The following is a 17167-nucleotide window of genomic DNA, read 5'->3' on the forward strand; positions in this document are numbered from 1 at the left end:
AAACCTAATGATCCTTTTTCAGCACTAGATTACTGTGTAAAAGAAAAAACTTAATACTGTGTAGGTTTCAATGAATGTTTGTATTTTGCCCGTGTAGAGATTTATTAATGCTCTTCTTCAAAAAAAGAAAAATAAAACCAAAACCAGGATGTATAATATGTACACATTAAAATACGCTCACACTGCTTATCTCCAGCCCACTTGCAAAAATATTCCAAATTCCCTGTTAGTAAACGCGGAAGGAAACAGCTTATTGGAGTTAACAATTCTGCACTCCAGTTCAAAATATGCAGAACAGATCTGTTCCAGGTTCTGCCCCAATTTGCTCTATGACCACAACTATTCCATTCCACTTCAATTTTAAAATAACAACAACAACAATACTGGTGTTTAACTAGCAAACAGCCCAACACCTCCACAAATAACCTTATCAACATTTCAAGGAAGCAAAGTAATTTCCTGTCTTGTGCCAACAGAAATAAAAATATTAGTAACATTTAGTGCATTCATCACTAACTTAAATAAACCTCAATAACCAAAATAAACATGTTTCTAAACTGAGCAGAAGATAATGCCATTTGCCATGCCTGTTTGTGACTATGCTAGGAAAATGAACGTTCTCCTCAATTTATACACAGTTTACTTCAAATCTGTAATCCAGCAGCGAAACACATGATCATATAATCTTTCTTAGTTATAAATTATTAAATAATAATTAAGTGCAAGTTGTTGTGATGTAATTGGACCATTAGTATGTAGTTTTTGCTCCCGCAGTTATTCAACTTCAGCTTTAGTGGAGGTCTCTGAACAATTTCCTATTACCTTATAATGACTTTCAGTAAATGCTTATCTGCATCCAACAGATTGCTCTGCTTCAGTATACTGTGCTGCAAGAGAAGGAGCTGAAGTATCAGCACCATGAACTAATTATCTATGGTTGAAAACGTCAGAGACCCTCATAACTTGCTGAAGCATAAAATTTACCCTGCCTTTAACTTGTTATAGTCTCATGAGATTTCAAGTTACAACAGCACATCCCAGTGCTTCTCTGATACTGTTTTAATCAGATTTTTTTTGTTGTTTGATAGGCTTCTAAGAAAATATTGTATATTGCACACATCACTTCAAAAATAGTCTCTAAATGCTAATGAACCACAAAAATAGCTTATGATTATTGTGTAGCTTCCACAAGCAACTACTATATGGATACCATTTACTAGGCTCTGCAATGTGTTCAACAGACATAGAAGGGTCCTTTTCCAGGGAGTCCAATGTTTCCTTCTGTCACAACCCAGACTGGACAGACCAGGGAGTCGTGTTTAATTCGAAATTCCCTCGGGCTAAATTAAGGTGAAAGGACACCAAACGATTGGTTAAAGATTTTATTCATGACAGAAGCAAACTGAGCTGGGGAGGCATGGTAGTAGGTGGCAGGGTTTCTCACAATGGGAATTGGCATAGGACTACTTCTGTAAACCAGGTAATCATATACATCAAATTCAGGGAATAAGGGGATCCCTCTCATTGAGTCACGAGGTTCAGAGCACACACCCTTGCTTTCCAGACTCCTCCTCAGAGAAGGGTCTAGGGGCAGCTGGATCTACTCTTAGTCTCAGACTTGGTCAACGGTTTATATCTTGAAACGGATGAGGTGTAGGGATTGTGGAAAAGGAAAAGGAAAGAGAGAAGAAGACAGAGAGAGAAAAAGGGAGAGAGAAAGATTTCACCGGTCCTGGGTCCAGCGTTGGTTCAATCAGCCGAGGGGTCCAGTCCCGGTGGGCTTGCGCACCCGGGGCTTCAGTTTGTGTCCTTTTATCATCCTTGCCCCTCCTTTGGGCGGGCACCCGAACTTGTCAGGTTAATGAGCAGTTTGTGAGCCTTTGGGCTTGGGGGTCGTTTGTGGAGTAACTTCTCCTTCCCTGCAGATGTGGCCATTGTTTGATCTTTATATCAGAACAGCTTATCAGAACAGGGAGCTGCGCACCCTCCAGCACGGCCTCCCCCTCCTGTTGCTGATGTCTGAGCTGATGGGCTTTTCACCTTGGTTCCTTGCTGTGCCAAGTTTATCTTTAAGCAGAACTTGCCCCACCACGATGTTTGAGACATTAACTCTTTCAGTCTCTCACACCTTCCACTATGGTGTTTTGCTTTTGTGTCTTACAAGATAATAAAAAAAGCTAAATTTACTAGACTTACAACAATAAGTCCGAGACCAAACACACATCATAGGACAATGTCATAAGGGGCAGGGGGGGGAGATGCTGGTATGTAAAAAAACCCCACACATGTATCAGAAAATTATTGTCCTACATAAAATCTTTCCAGTTTTGACCCACTAACTTGTGGGAAAAGCCTTGAGGTAGATCAGCTGCTTGCTAAATTCCTCGAAGTTGTATATACGAGTAAAGGATATAGTGTGCCACAGATGCCATGCCAGAAGGGTTTCTACACATTCAGCTGTTATCTTCTCTTCAGCTATGCCACAAGTTCACTGTGTCCAGAGTAACTGCAGCAAAACAGGGAAAAACGTGTATTCGGGAAACCAGTTCTGGCAAACATACAGTTCATTAAAACAATGGTTCTAGATTAATCTTTTCAGTATACTTTTAATATCTGTGCAATATTGTAGAATGCTGAAAAGACTAGTAAAATCAGTGGATATGTCAATTATTTTTGAAGAAAGCTTGTTAAAAAGGAAAAACCACCAAGTAGTGGCTTTGTTGATGTTACATGTATGCTGATGGTTTTTTGAAAGTAATACAAAAAAAAAAGAAAACCATGACACATACTATTGTTTTTTACTCCCTGAGATCTTCTTGCTCATTTCAGCTGGTAGTATTTTTCTGACAGACATCCAGGAAATTAAAAAGTTAACCAGAGGTACATGACCACAACATTTGGAGATCTCTTCAGTGTGTTCTTAAGATTGTGAATACCTTTGGGACCCAAAGGTTCCCAGTTTAATTGCTGCATAACCTAACTTATATAAAGAGATTTCTAACACACCATGTTTTAATTGCTGGTGAATATCTGATCTTCTTTATAAAAGATTAACAAATGCCATCAAAAGGAATAAAGCTACCTTAACTATCAGCTGCCTACTGAACAATATAGAACTACACGTGTGTTCTACTAGTCAAACTCCAGCATTTTATAAGAATCAGTTTTCTACTGCTCTCTATTGCTTTTGCAGTAACAATAGAAGATTACCGCATTCCTATGAACATTCAGAACTACCAGCCTTTTTCAGGGTCCATCCCCACCATCAATACATGACAAGTTAATGGGTCTTAATTATAAAAGCAACGCTAAGCAATTAAGCAAACTGAGGGATTATTAAAAGTCCCAGCTGCAGCAGCATATTTCTTACTTTATGATAACAGATATATTTTCTATTGAAAGTGAGATTAATCTTCTACAGCATATCAAAAATCTTGCTTTGGGAAATTTCTCCCCGCTTATTAAAACAAATTCTGGTTTTGGTAACGATCATAGAAACAAAGTGTCACTTTAGGTTCTACGTTTTCCAATTGCAGCCAGTCACTTGAACTATAACCCAATGAGACCCAATAATACAAAGAACAAGAGGTACAGAACTAAAATTATCTTTGACCTAGTGTGTTGTGCCAGGTAAATCTATCTGTGAATCTGCTCAGTTTCATATGACAGTGACACAAGAAAATTCAGTTATTCCCTAGAATTGTTGTTCTATGTATAATTTTTTCCCATGAGCTCATCACTTGCATAGAAAGAGCCTGATTTTCACTCACACATGTCCAGGACTGCACACACAATTCTGGATATATAGTCAGATGTACTAGTAACCATGACGAAATGCTGATAAACATGAACTGTATGTGCAGGTGATGACAGCTTTACATGCCAGACTTAAAGAGTTTCACCTGTACGTATGCAGGTATTAGTGTATTACAATGTACACTAAGATTTTAGTGCAAAGCATGTACCTTTGTTAATGCATCAGCACATATGAGCAGATTAAAAGCATGCAAAATCATACATGCTACTGAAAGCCCACTGAAGACCCAGCCATACCTAAACATCTATATAACCTTTAAGAATAAGATTTGTCTTCTACTTGTAGAAAGCCAAAACATTAAGAGAGGGAGTTTGGGGATATGTGATACATACTCTGCCATGCTAGGAGAGAATTTTCACTTCCAGTTATCTAGGCATTTCAAGACAGCCTGAAATCCATCATGTCAAAATTTAAGTAATTAAAAAGTATCTCTCTACTTTATACACAACAATCTTGTAACAGTATTTTTGCTGATTAATAAATTCAGTAAGCCTTTGCATAATGTAAGCTTCTCTTAGCTGCAAAGCTGGACTACCTTGAGCATTCCCACAGCAGGTGTTTGCCATAATTGCTTGTAGTATTCCTGCTATGGTTCAGTTGAAAGTAGAGCTAGTAAGGGGCCTCTAACAGCAAAACAGAGTTTACAGAACAAACCACTGCATCCCTGCCTAATGAAAATACACTGCATTGGAACTACTGAAACTGCCCGCCAGGCTTTCAAAAAAATAAAGATACTGTTAGAAGCACGTTAGCATTAAAATGTCAAGTCTTGCATTCTTCCAGGGAAATTCCACACAAAATGAAGTTGAATTCCCCTCTAAACAAAAAATTCAGACTGCAGTTGTCACCTTTACAATATATTATACATCTATATTAAAAAAAAAAAACCTTACACCCATTTTAAGCTTCTTTACACAGGAAATTGTAAGTAGTGAAACAGGCCACCAAATTCTACTCATAGTCCTCCTACCCCCTTAGTTCATTTTACTTGAATGAATAATTAAAGGATGCATCTGGTTTAAGAATAATATTTAACTTTAATATTAACATAGCAGCTATAATGCACTAGAGGGAAAAAAAATTCTTAAAGATACCATTACATAAAATTACCATAGGTATTTATTTTGCTTCCACCTGCTCCATTTGTTTCACTATGTTAATACTCCAGTAGTCACAATTAACAGAGGACATGAGATATTTTCATACTTTTTCTATCATTAGCAGGTACAGCCTAAAAAGGCACATCTCTGTACCATCAGAGCATAAGCACAAACCTGAATGCTCATACACTTTGCTTTTCTCATAGTCTGTCACCAGCGCTTGAGGCTATCTAAACTGCAATTTCTCAAACTTTACATTTCCCTTTTTAATTTGACTGCTACCACTAAGGACTCAAGACACTGATACCCAGCAGTAAGGAGCTTTCTATCAAATTGCTGGTATATCAGCATTCAGACTGTACTACTTTTGGAAGTTCAAGCTTGCAAACAAGCCTGCTTTATTGAGCTGGAATTGATTTACCATACCTTATATGCAACATTTAAAAAAGCTGTTCTGGGCTAATTACATACTCAGCTGATCCCCAAGTGATTAATAAAGTTCCTGACTAATTTTCTGTCTCTTCTGAGCTGCCAGATGGAAGTACAGAAAACTCATGTACATCCCATAATGCAGATTTTCACATTAATGAATAAAGCGTAGAGCTAGGGAAAAAAAGAAAGAAAAAAACTAGGGACGATTTTACATCTGCTTTACTTTTACATTCCTAAAAAAATACAAACAAGACTCACAAATCAGGCTTATCCTTTCTTCTAGTTTTCAGATTAGGTCAGAAATCTGTTTGTATTGGCCTTTGTTTACACAACAGTACTATTAAGTCAATACTTTAAGATGAATAAAAACATATCTTTCATTAAACAAGTCAGAAGTTATCACATTGCCTTTATATATATACATATACTATCTAGAGCAGACATAAAACCACCCAGTTTTTGCAGTCTCTGTTCCTTCCTAAGAACTGGTTAAGTGGAGTTAGTGTCACTCCTTTGCTTTTCTCACAAACAAAAAACAAGCTGAAGGTGACCTTGCTGGTTTGTTTTTTTTTTTTTAATTTCATAATGAATGCAAAAAGTAATCAGAAAAAGATGGCCAGTGATTCAATTCTTTAGAGAGTGATTCAAATTCATTTGTCCCTTATAAGAACCAAAGGAAAAAAAAAAAAAAGCCATTATTAATTTAGGCAATTAAGACTACTTTGAAAGCAATATCCAGTACATTAAAGAACCTGTCTCTGGAGTGCTGCTTACAGGCTATGAAAAGTTGATTTTAGAGCATTTCAAGTGAAGAAAGGTCATTTCCTAGATGTGTTCTACAGAATATTATACTTTTTTAATTGTAACCTAAATGAGAGGTGTATTTTTGTAAATATGGAGTGAATGGCTAAGCGAATCAGAAACAAAATTAAAGACATGTATTAGATTTATCGTGTCATTTTAAATTAAACTATGTATAACAATATTTATAGTCTCCTCCTCTTATGTATCAAAGAAGAATCTATGGTTTTCTTCCTTAACGTTACACAGTGTAGAGTCTAAGAAGAAAATTTCTATACAAAACAAAACAGTTAACATTAAACCTTTATAGTTTCTACGCTCAACTGGTAGGAACGAAAACTGAATAAAGCCCATAGAGAGTGTAACTTCAGTTCTTTAGGAAAGGTGGGGGGCATGTCTTACAGTGCAACATTTATTCTGACGTAGAACTCTTGCCAGTCACAATGTTCAGGAACAGAAGGCAGCTCCACAAGGTATATATGATCTCAAACACCAATCAGATTCTCTTGACTCATCTACAAATTACTTGTCTCACTTTTGTGAAGTGCAGAAACAGATAGTATCTAAGTGAAAACCTAGTATTTACTGATGGCATCAATTCTATGATAGTATACATTGCAAAAGTGCAAAGAGAACTACATTAAATTATGTACAACTCTCTAAATTGGTATCAAGAAATAGAGTCCAAGACAGACATATGAGAGGCAGTTAAGTAAACTTCCCCAACAGCAAAGTCAGAGAAATGATAATAGTGTCACCAAGGCACAGGGCTATGATTAAAGTTTCAAATTCTGTCTGCAATAGACTTTCTATATGACTATAAACAGTGTACACCACCACATCCACATTCCTCAGTTTCTCATTTATAAAAAAAAAAATCAATCTTTTCCACACAAAAGTGGAAGTGTATGTTACTGTTAGAAAGAAACTTCAGAAGCACAACAAATTTATCACAAATTACAAAGCAGGTCCTCACAATACTTAACAGGTTTATGTGTGATATTATTCTTTGGCAAATGCAATGTTAAATGCACTAGCATAACCCTTGTGGAAGATAAGGTAATGCTGTAAGGTTAATATTCTCTGATTTTTATACAAGCATTAAAAAGCTAAGAAAATGTGATGAAGTTTCATACATGTTCATTACAACACAGAAATTAAATACTAGCACAGAATCCTTTCCAAATCCACTCATATCAATAATGCAGCTAGATTAGATAAAAAGCATGGGGTTTGTATTTTATTCTGTATGTCTTCAAAAATGCCCTAGGTCCCTCATTTGAACCCCCCTCTCAAACAATCACGGTGACCATCAAGAGTAATTATCACGAAACAGTCTTCAATGCAACAGGAAAACAATAGAAATGCCAACAGCTCAAAACACTAACGTGCTCTAACCAAAATCATCTTCACATAGCATTAAAAAAAAAAGTCTAAGTTTGGAATAAAGGTTTGTTTCAATCAAAGGATTACAGGTACATATAGTAAAACAGATCATCACATTCTGTCAAACCAGAAGACAGCAATAAACTTCAATTTGATAAAGCAAAAAGATTTCATGGTCCTAAATCTTACATTTCATAATACAAAATATATCATCTTTGTACAAATACACTAAGAGGTAATGGTCCCAGTAAACTATATTTCCTATCTTTCCTGCCTATACTGGGGTCATAATAGTCAACTGACATTGTGAAAAAGTTTTATGTGCAAGTTAGAAATTTCTTTCACTCACACTCACAGAAAGATATCAAGCATGGCTTTGAGAAAGGCTACATATAAAATGAGAGCATCATAGACTATTCCCCAAAATTACTCCAACTTGTACAAATTATAGTTTAAAATATACTTTTTTTTTTTAATGGAACAGTAACACTACACTACCAACACAGGCATAGATTACCACACAAAGATATGTGCACAGCTAATAGTGGGGTTTCACTGGATAGTATTTGTGGAAGTGTGCCTTTCTGCCTAAGACAAGCCCAGTAAGGCAGACAAAGAAGTTGCAAAGAAAAAGGGGCAACTTGAACAAGCACTGTTATCACCCAAGAAAAAGGCATATTTTTTTCCCAAGTGAGGACTGGTTGATCATGGTTGATTCCTGCTGTGCTCCAAGGAACGTGCCTTTGTACAGTCTTTATAAGTAAACTGAACTGTATTAGAGATACTCAGCTTCTCTTTCTTCCTCTAACAGAAACAATAACAACCCATTGGACAACCCAGTTGAAAGAAGGGGTCAGAGTGCTTTTACTGGCAATAGCTAAATTTAAGTTATGATAAGGTTAAACAAGGTAAACTATAAAATGGAGCAGAAAAGCAGGTAATGGAAGAATGAAATTAAAAACATAGGCTGAGAGGGCAGAACAGAGAAAATGTGGCTCAAGGCAGCAGAAAAGCACAGATTTGCAAATGAAATACGCTGTAATACAAGACAGGTTGAAACTAAGGAACCTTAAGAATAAAACTTTGCTTAGACATCCAAATTCACCTTCCTCAACCTACTGACAACACTATTCCAAATGCACCCCAGGATGCTGTCCTTGCAAGGATGCAAGGATGCCTGCAGCTTTTTTTGCTGCAAGGATGCATTGCTGACTCATGTTCAACTTTTTGTCCACCAGGACTTCAGGTGGTTTTTGGCAGTCAGCCCCCAGGCTATACCAATAAATAGCATTATTCCTCCCCATACGCAGGACTTGGCACTTCCCTTTCTTCAACTTCATGAGGTTCCCGTTAGTCCTTTTCTGCAACCTTTTGAGGTCAGTTATAAACCTGTAGTAACACCGTGAATACATTTACCTCGAGTGACGGCACCAAAGACTAAGGTAAAGCCCAGCATAAATCCACTGCAAAGTAAACTGGATAAACGTTTTACCAGCAAGACCTCAGCAGAGGGCCACAGCAAGAGAATGAGCTTTTTGTTGGCAACTTAAGAATAGGAGGAAAATACCTTTGCACTGCTGAAGTAACTTACTTTGATCTTGGAATTAATTGGTTATTCGCCTCTTTCTTCTTCTGTCTCTTGATTCTGTCTCTGGGGCTTAATCTCAGGACTTTATCCATAGGGGAATGTACCCTTCCAGTAAACACAGCCTGGGAAACAGCTCAAAGTCATAGTTATGTACTTTAAGGTTTTCTCCTTTCTTTTGTGACATAGCTTGCAAGATTACACACTAAGAGTGCCTCACAACATGTCTTTGTTTTAGAAGTAAACCATTTTGCTGGCCTTTGTCAGGAGCGATTAGAAGTATTGTTTATAGTGAACAACAAAGGTTGAGTCAAATAATTCTTTTGTTTCATTTGGGCATTGCTAACTGCTTTAGTTCTTAGGCCACTGACTGCAAAGCATGTCATGTTTGTCTATCCTCTATCACTGTGGTAAGTTATTTCATACCACGCTTTATTTAAAACTAAACAAACACCTTCTGTCTTTATCCTGGCTCTACACTTCAGCTTAAGTGCTACAACATATGTCATCTGTTTCTCTAAAGAACCTACATGAGCACAGCACTATGGGATTAGTAATTTAAGAAAATGAAAAACAAGCAGCAATTGGCACACATATGCAGTCATGTTTGATTTGCTTTAAGCAGACATTTCAGTACAATCTTTTCCAGCCAATAAACATGTCTATAAATAACATTAAAAAATAACCTTGCTCCTGTAGGCACCATCTTTTCAAATACTGCAGTACATGAAGCATAAAAAACCCCAAATGAACAAAAGCCTCAAACCTGTCCTACATAGTTGGTAGAAGAAGCCTCCTTTTTGGAGCATCTGCTGGAATTGTTGCTTAATAAAGATAAACTCATTTTGTTAAAGTGCTTACCAGACACAAAAATGAGTTTGTTAACTTAAAGGAAAGGTTATTATTCCAAGTGTTGTTCTAACCTTCCTTCTTTAACCTGGAGCAGACAAGGTCACCAACATTACCTCTTAGATAACTGGCTTCAAATATATTTATTTATCAAGAGGAAAATCAGACATTTTCACAAATTAGTCTTGATTCTTTCTGCCTCAGCATAAAAATACAGGAAAGTATAGGAGATAGCCTACTTAATGAAGCAGAAAAAATATTTCCATTTTTGTAGTGAAGAAAACTAACTACAGCAAATGTGGGGGCTTAAACTTTCACTTGTGTGCCTGCACATGGAAATACAGAATCCCAAAACGCTTAATATCATGCATTTGCAGATGAGTTTTATGCATATGTTCAGGATATAATACTCTCTATCCAATTCAATTTCACTTAAGTCAATGGCATAACCATTGAATAATACCAAATTACAACTGGAATTGCATTCAAACTGGACATAGCTGTTTGCTTGTTTTTCCAGTAAAACCCATATTCAAAACACATTCTCTGCATCACAGAAAGTATTTGTGAAACTTGAATACACCAAATACTTTTGGATCAGGCAAAGATGAAATAAACCCAGAAACTTGGTAGAAATTCCCTCTTCTCCACTGCTCACTCTGACATACAGGGATGTCAGCGGCGGAGTTCCTGAGGACCACCCCCCCCCAGCTGTTCATCTGCATGAGATGGCCCTCTGCTGCCCCATTAACTTGTGCTAACAATTACCTGTGGGGCTCTGCTGTGACCTAGATCAGGGAATGGGCTCAGCTTAAATAAAATCCCGTTCAAAAAGTTGGTTTCAGCAGGGTTTTTCCCCTGTTGTGGTTCACAGTACAGCTTAGACGGTAAGGCAGCCACCGAGCTGCTTCGATGATGCTGACAAACCCACATAATACTGACCCATATCTTCATTGGACAGAATGGAAAATTCATTGGCAAAGGCTGTAAAAGGGAAAGAAAGTGACTGTAACGTGTGTCTTTGAGCACTTGCCACAGATGGTGGCAGGGGAACAGGGAAGTACAGTTCCATTCCTATTAACTGGAATATGCTAAAATAGAACAGCAGCACATAAATTAGAAAGAAGAAATTTAAAGAAATCAACCCAGCATACATGAGAAGTAAATGGCTAAAGGAGAAGTTGCAGGAGACAAGTTCACATCATCTCTGCTTTGATTTTAAACAGAAATGGGATCTGAACCAGGATTACTGTAAATAATTAGAGCACCACAAGCACAGGGGTAAAAAGCTGCACCATTTTCTGCTACCTTATTTTCTTAAGCAACATTGAAACCTTTGAAAGTCTAAGCAAAAATTTCCAATGCTTTCCTTAAAAAAATACTGAAACTAACAAATCCAAAATATTTTTGAGGGAAAAATGTATTTCATGCAAGTTGAAGTTATTAAAATCCTGACCATCACCATCTGCAACAGAAATGCAAAATGAACAGAAATAAGTTTCTCTTGAGTTTACATTAAGCCACTTTTTGGGGGTGGTTTACAAGAAACATTTATAACGGAAACTGCAGGCCTGCTCATGAGGTGTTAGTTTCTGAAGTGAAAACTACACGTGCAAAAAAGCACAACCAATCACAAAAGATCAGCTAATTAGCCACCTGCAATTTGTGATACACTGCCTCAAACCCCACTTACATTTCACAATATTTTAAACACAGGCTTGAAACTTCTGACTTTCAGTATAAGCTTGCTTAAAACAAAACAAAAAAATGAACAGAGTACACTTCCCTGAAGGAAGTAACTTGTAATCTTCATTAACCCCATTATGTGCAATATCATTTCATCACCCTAACACTCCCTACAGCTGCAGCGGTCTGGCAAGCACAAGTCACAAGAAAAGCTAATTTACATACAGCTTCTGGCCTTGTTCACTAGAAAAATTTGCTAAAACAAATTACAGTTGTCAAAAGAAAGCTCATTAAATTTTTATATCAGATTGCTATGTTACCCTTAGCCCCCTGGGTTTTCATCCCTCTTTCTGTCCTTAGTTTTCAGTCCTTAAGGCTCAAATATTTTCAAGGGCAGAAGCAGACCAATTATAAAAAAGGAAGTTATTTGCTTACTAGTATAAAATGAAGCATACAACCATCACTAATTCACATTTACCAAAAATATAGCTCAATTACCATGTCACACTAGACTGCTGAATAGCATATTTCCACATGCATTTAATTTAGTACCAGTATTTGTGCTGAGGCAACAACAGCAATTAAACGTACTGAAATGGGGATTAAGCACATTTTCCACCATTTGTCTGTCCATTATAGTGATGTTCTTTTTCCTTAAGAAAAAAGGAACACCTAGCCCATTTATCCAGTGGTGATGTTATTAATGTTTCAGAAAATTTAAAAATCCTTTGACATCTGGAAAGGTTAAAACAGTTAGTAGCTTCACCTTAAGCTACAGTTATGTTGGGTATTTTCAAGAAACACTCATTTAAAGAATTGAATAACATGAAAGTTATATTCCCATACACCCATCAACTAAGCATTTAAAAGATAGATAAACAATTAAGAAAGCTTTTCCTGTTTAAAAATAAGAATGTTAAACTGAATAGTGTTTATTTGCCACCAAAAATCCAGGTTTATGCTCAGTTTTTTTTAATATGTTCTCTATTTTTTTATTGGTTTGAAATATTTATTTCCATTTTTTTAAATATAGGTAAGTGCTTCTAAACAGTGCACATAACCAGTATTTCATTATGCATTTCAAACAGTACTTTAGATCTTACTTGTACACAAGGCCAAATACATTAAGTTTGTGATTTTATTCACCACCACTTCAACACTTTTTAATTTGCTTTCAGGCCTGACACATCTAAGTATCATCATTTGATGGAATGTAGTCATTCCTTCCCAGCCCAAGCCTGCACTGCTACAGTCAAGTAGGATCCAAATCAAAGCAATTGCTTCTGAAACTTCACACAAGTAGAATTTCTCTCTTACAAGTATCACAGGCAGCATATGCTAAACCTTGCAATGCCTTATTTTTTTTTTTTTTTTAAGCTTTCCAGGTTTCTTAGAGTTCTGCTGAATCGGGATTATACTTCAAATCCGGTATCTACTGCTGATCTGCACTTTATCAACTACCAATAGTTAAATAGTTAACAGGTAACTAACCCAAAAGAATATCACAAAAGTCCTCTGTTTTTCAGATGCCGGGCCCATGTTTAAGCTACTGTCATTATTATCTAGTGAGCAGAGTCAACTCAGTGAGCCCCGGAACAAAAATAATTCATTACAAAAAAAAAGGCTGGGGCGGGGGGAAGAACCAGGATATGAAGTCAGCCCCTCTCCCTCTCATCCAATGAATATTTACTTGTTTATTCAAGCCAAAATAGTTCCCACACACCATTGTGAGAGATTAAGGAGAAACCATCTGTATTCTAATGGTTCAGATATCCACAGGACATGAAAGAATTAAAGACCAAGGTTAACATCTCTGCATTAAAAAGCAAAACAAACTGGTTTGCTCCTCTAATACTAAGTCAGCACCTTTAACTCCAAAAGAAGTCTGTATTTCATCATCTGTTAAGAACATTTTGGAAGTTCCACTTTTGAAACTAAAGCATTTCCTAACATTCCAGTGAGGCAACTTCTTTCACAAATATTTCCAACTTCAAAGTAAAATGTTTATTTCATGAATTTTTCATCATAACAGATACATCTGCTAAAGATTCCAATTTTGATAAAATTGGCACTTTTTATACTACTGTATTTGATTGGAATCGACCAATCTTTTCCCGTAAACACAATAATGCTGCATCTAGATTGCAGCAAAACTGAAAGATTATTTCAAAATATATTTTCATTTTGCAGATTTTTCCTTTTGAAGTACTTCTAAAATTTCAAACAAAGAAGTGGAATTGTATTTTAACATTAAGCTTTCCAGCAACCATTGTTTTCCAAACAGAAAGTTTTTTCCCTTTGGAGAGAACACAGAACTGATCAGAACAACTAGCACCTTCACCGACATTATCCAGAGCAGAAACCAATTTCTGCAAGAACTCTGCAGTTTGAAACTTTAAGTTGTAACACACACTCAGGGAATCATTTTTCTTACAGAATTTACAGGTTTGTCCTTTAAGAGGTTTAATACCGCTCTGAGGTTCCTGCTTCTCACTTTTTTCACTGCAGCTGCCATCTTTGGACACCACCAGGAGAACTGTCACTATTTACTTTAAGTAACAACATTGGAAATGCGTAATTTTCATTTTGCAAAATGCTAGCTTGGGACTCGCTGAAATTTACAGGACTGGTAGTAAAAGGGAAGGAGAATGGATGCAAACCACTGCATACAATGCTCCTCCTACAGGTGGAGGTAGAAATGGAAGGAACTGAATTTTACTTTTTTTACAATACAGAAAACACAACCCCCTGGAACTTCAGGTCAACAGGCTGCATAAGAAAAGCAGCAATTGCTTGAAGGGAACTACTATTCCTAACTTCCAAAATATTTAAAAATGGAAGATGATACAGAGTATACTAAGCATCAGACTTCTGATCACACTTAAAAAAAAATCAATGTGATGTTTGCCATTTTGTAGAAAGCGGGTACAGTTATTAAAGTTTTTTCTAAATATAATACATTACTTTTGGCTCAAGCATAATAGATTTCAGTAACTCCTGAAGAAACTGGCTGTCTACTGATATCAACAAACCCATATTACTCATGCAAATTTCCAGAAACACTCAAGAAGTCCTGACTATCCATATGGCCAGATGCTGAGTGGCTAGGCATCCCATAGCTGCCCCAGATCACATGGGCAGACCCACTCCACAGTCCCATTTTCTGCATATGCACTAATTTATAAGCAAAGTACATTTGGGCTATTCTTTTGCTTGACTTACAGCAAAGTATTTAATTTAATATTGGCCTTCCTGCTTGGAACTAAGTCAAGGGTAGAGTAACTCATTTCACATCTTCCTAGTTATAATTGCACAGCCTTTAATGCTGGAAATAGTTTGAAATTGAAAACAAATTGAAATTTGTGCAGACCAAAGACAATGTAGATGAACAAAAATAAAAACAGGTATTGCTTAAATGCCTAAAGCTGTCTTCTAAACTTCCAAACATCAGCTACAGAATTGCATTTTACTTTCTGCTGCTAGCTGAGTGAGGCAGCTCTTTTACCCAGAACCTGTCAGTCTCCTAAATTAATTAGAGTCAGTTCAATGATCCATAACCACAGTACTTTCCACAATCATTGACAATTGATTTCCATCTAATTCACAATGGGCCAAGCTCTGGCCTTATGTACGACCCAATATTCTTTCATCACCCATGTGTTACGTGAGGGCTGAATTCACATAAGGATTCCTAATCAGAAATCAGTGTCATCGATGTCTCAGCTTTCAACTAGCTAATTATGGTATCTGTGAACAAATAACACTTAAAGGGGATTTTCTGATGCATTGTTTTGGGGAGGTTATTTTGGTTTTCTATGAAAAATTTTTTCAAAATTTGTAACATTGAGGCAAAATTATCTGACATGTGGTATGTCAGTTAAATAATGAATATTTACTCCATATGCACAAGTCCCATTGGCTTTAGTGAAAGCTCTACATATTGGATATGCCACAGAAAACTAAAGATCAGAAGAAATAAAACTTTTGTAGAATGATGGCATCTATTGCTAAAATTTGACACAAACAAATAATTCTTCATCATTATCCCATTGAATTGACCTTTTGTTCACTCTTGAGATTCACAGGCCTGCTAATGCCTTTTTAAACAGGCTCTTTTCAAACAATCATGCTGATTTAGTGAATTGTGTGCTCTATCATTCTGAGATGAACTGAGGTAGGAGGGGAGGGAAAAAAAACAAACAAACAAACAAAAAAAACAGGAAGAACAACCAAAACAAAACTCACAGTAGCTATGCACAGCTTATGTCCCAACACTGACAGAAGCAATATATTTTGAGGACCTGAAAAAGAGAAGTACTCACTAGTTAAACACAGGACAGAACAAGGTTCAATTAAATAATAGGGCGTTTTCCTTGTATTTATAGCAGTTATAACAAGCATCTGCATGGGTACTTCTGAAGTTTAATTTATGAAAGCAATATGCACAGAATAAGGTTAAAAGGGCTAAGATTTTTACTTGATTGAAATATTAAACTTGATCTAATCCCCCCAAAATATTTTAAGTTCTGAGATACCACATTGAAATAAAATGTGTATCAAAGTAGCAGTCATCTTACATTATTGCGCTCAAATCAAAACTTTTTGTCATTCTTTCTGATAAACCATGTATCACAGTTATTTCAAACGGCTGGTATGTTTCCAAAATTGTTTTAGCCCATACCAGTGATACTCCATAACCATTTAATCCTCAAAATGTTTAACCTCCTACAGAATCAGATGTATTTATAGAATGTAAGAGAGGCAACTGAGTCACATTTATCACTTGTAGCTGTGAAAGTTTGAGTTTTATAGATCAAGACACTATGAATAATCCTTGGAACATTAACATATCGATGTCAGCACTGCTCAAATAGGAGCTTATCCTCATTAGATTATCAAGCACTTTTTAAGAACACTTTAATAGTGTATTGTTATAAAGGCTGGCAGTCCTGTGATTAAGATTAAAATGAGTTATTACTGAAACCTCATAAAACACTGCATCTGAACACCATTACTGTTTGTAATATAGCAAACCTTTCAGTCTGAAGAATAGTGTATTTGTGCATTACCTCTTCAAACTGATTCGATGCTGCAAGCTTGTGTCTGTGTAGGAGTGTGCCCACTTTAGAATTTCAACAATTTTTGTCTGAACTGCATGTTAGGATTCACAGCACATCTACAGTTTGTCATAGGCAGTACCCTTGATACCATTTGATTTCAAAGCTGCTTGCTACAAATCCTCTGCAATCACGTTGCGCTTGTTATTAATACCTTTAATCTGACCTCAGACAGGAAATCTAGTGCAGTGTGATTTTGCCAGACTGAACAGTAATCAGCAACCATATCTGATGGATTATGTTCTTTGTACACTATTTACAGTCAGCAAGGAACACAAAAACATGCATATGCTCATGCCTGTGTGTTACTGTGCATGCAGGCACTGGAGTTGAATCCATTTGTATTCTCACCATAATGTTCTTTGCATCAAAATCAGCTGAAAAGAAATAGCAT

General features: G+C 36.5%; 1 long non-coding RNA gene across 1 annotated transcript in view; it reads right to left on the reverse strand.

Moving 5' to 3' along the window:
• LOC115346045 overlaps positions 1-16778 on the reverse strand; it is a 145779-nt gene extending 129001 nt beyond the window's left edge. The window contains exons 1-3 of the long non-coding RNA XR_003925006.2: positions 16726-16778; positions 15902-15957; positions 2341-2506 (exon numbers count right to left, since the gene is read on the reverse strand). This is a non-coding gene — a long non-coding RNA (uncharacterized LOC115346045). The remainder of the gene's footprint in view (positions 1-2340; positions 2507-15901; positions 15958-16725) is intronic.
• Positions 16779-17167: the final 389 nt, after the last annotated feature.

Source organism: Aquila chrysaetos, chromosome 9 (genome assembly GCF_900496995.4).
Source record: "Aquila chrysaetos chrysaetos chromosome 9, bAquChr1.4, whole genome shotgun sequence".
Classification (NCBI taxonomy): Eukaryota; Metazoa; Chordata; class Aves; order Accipitriformes; family Accipitridae; genus Aquila; species Aquila chrysaetos.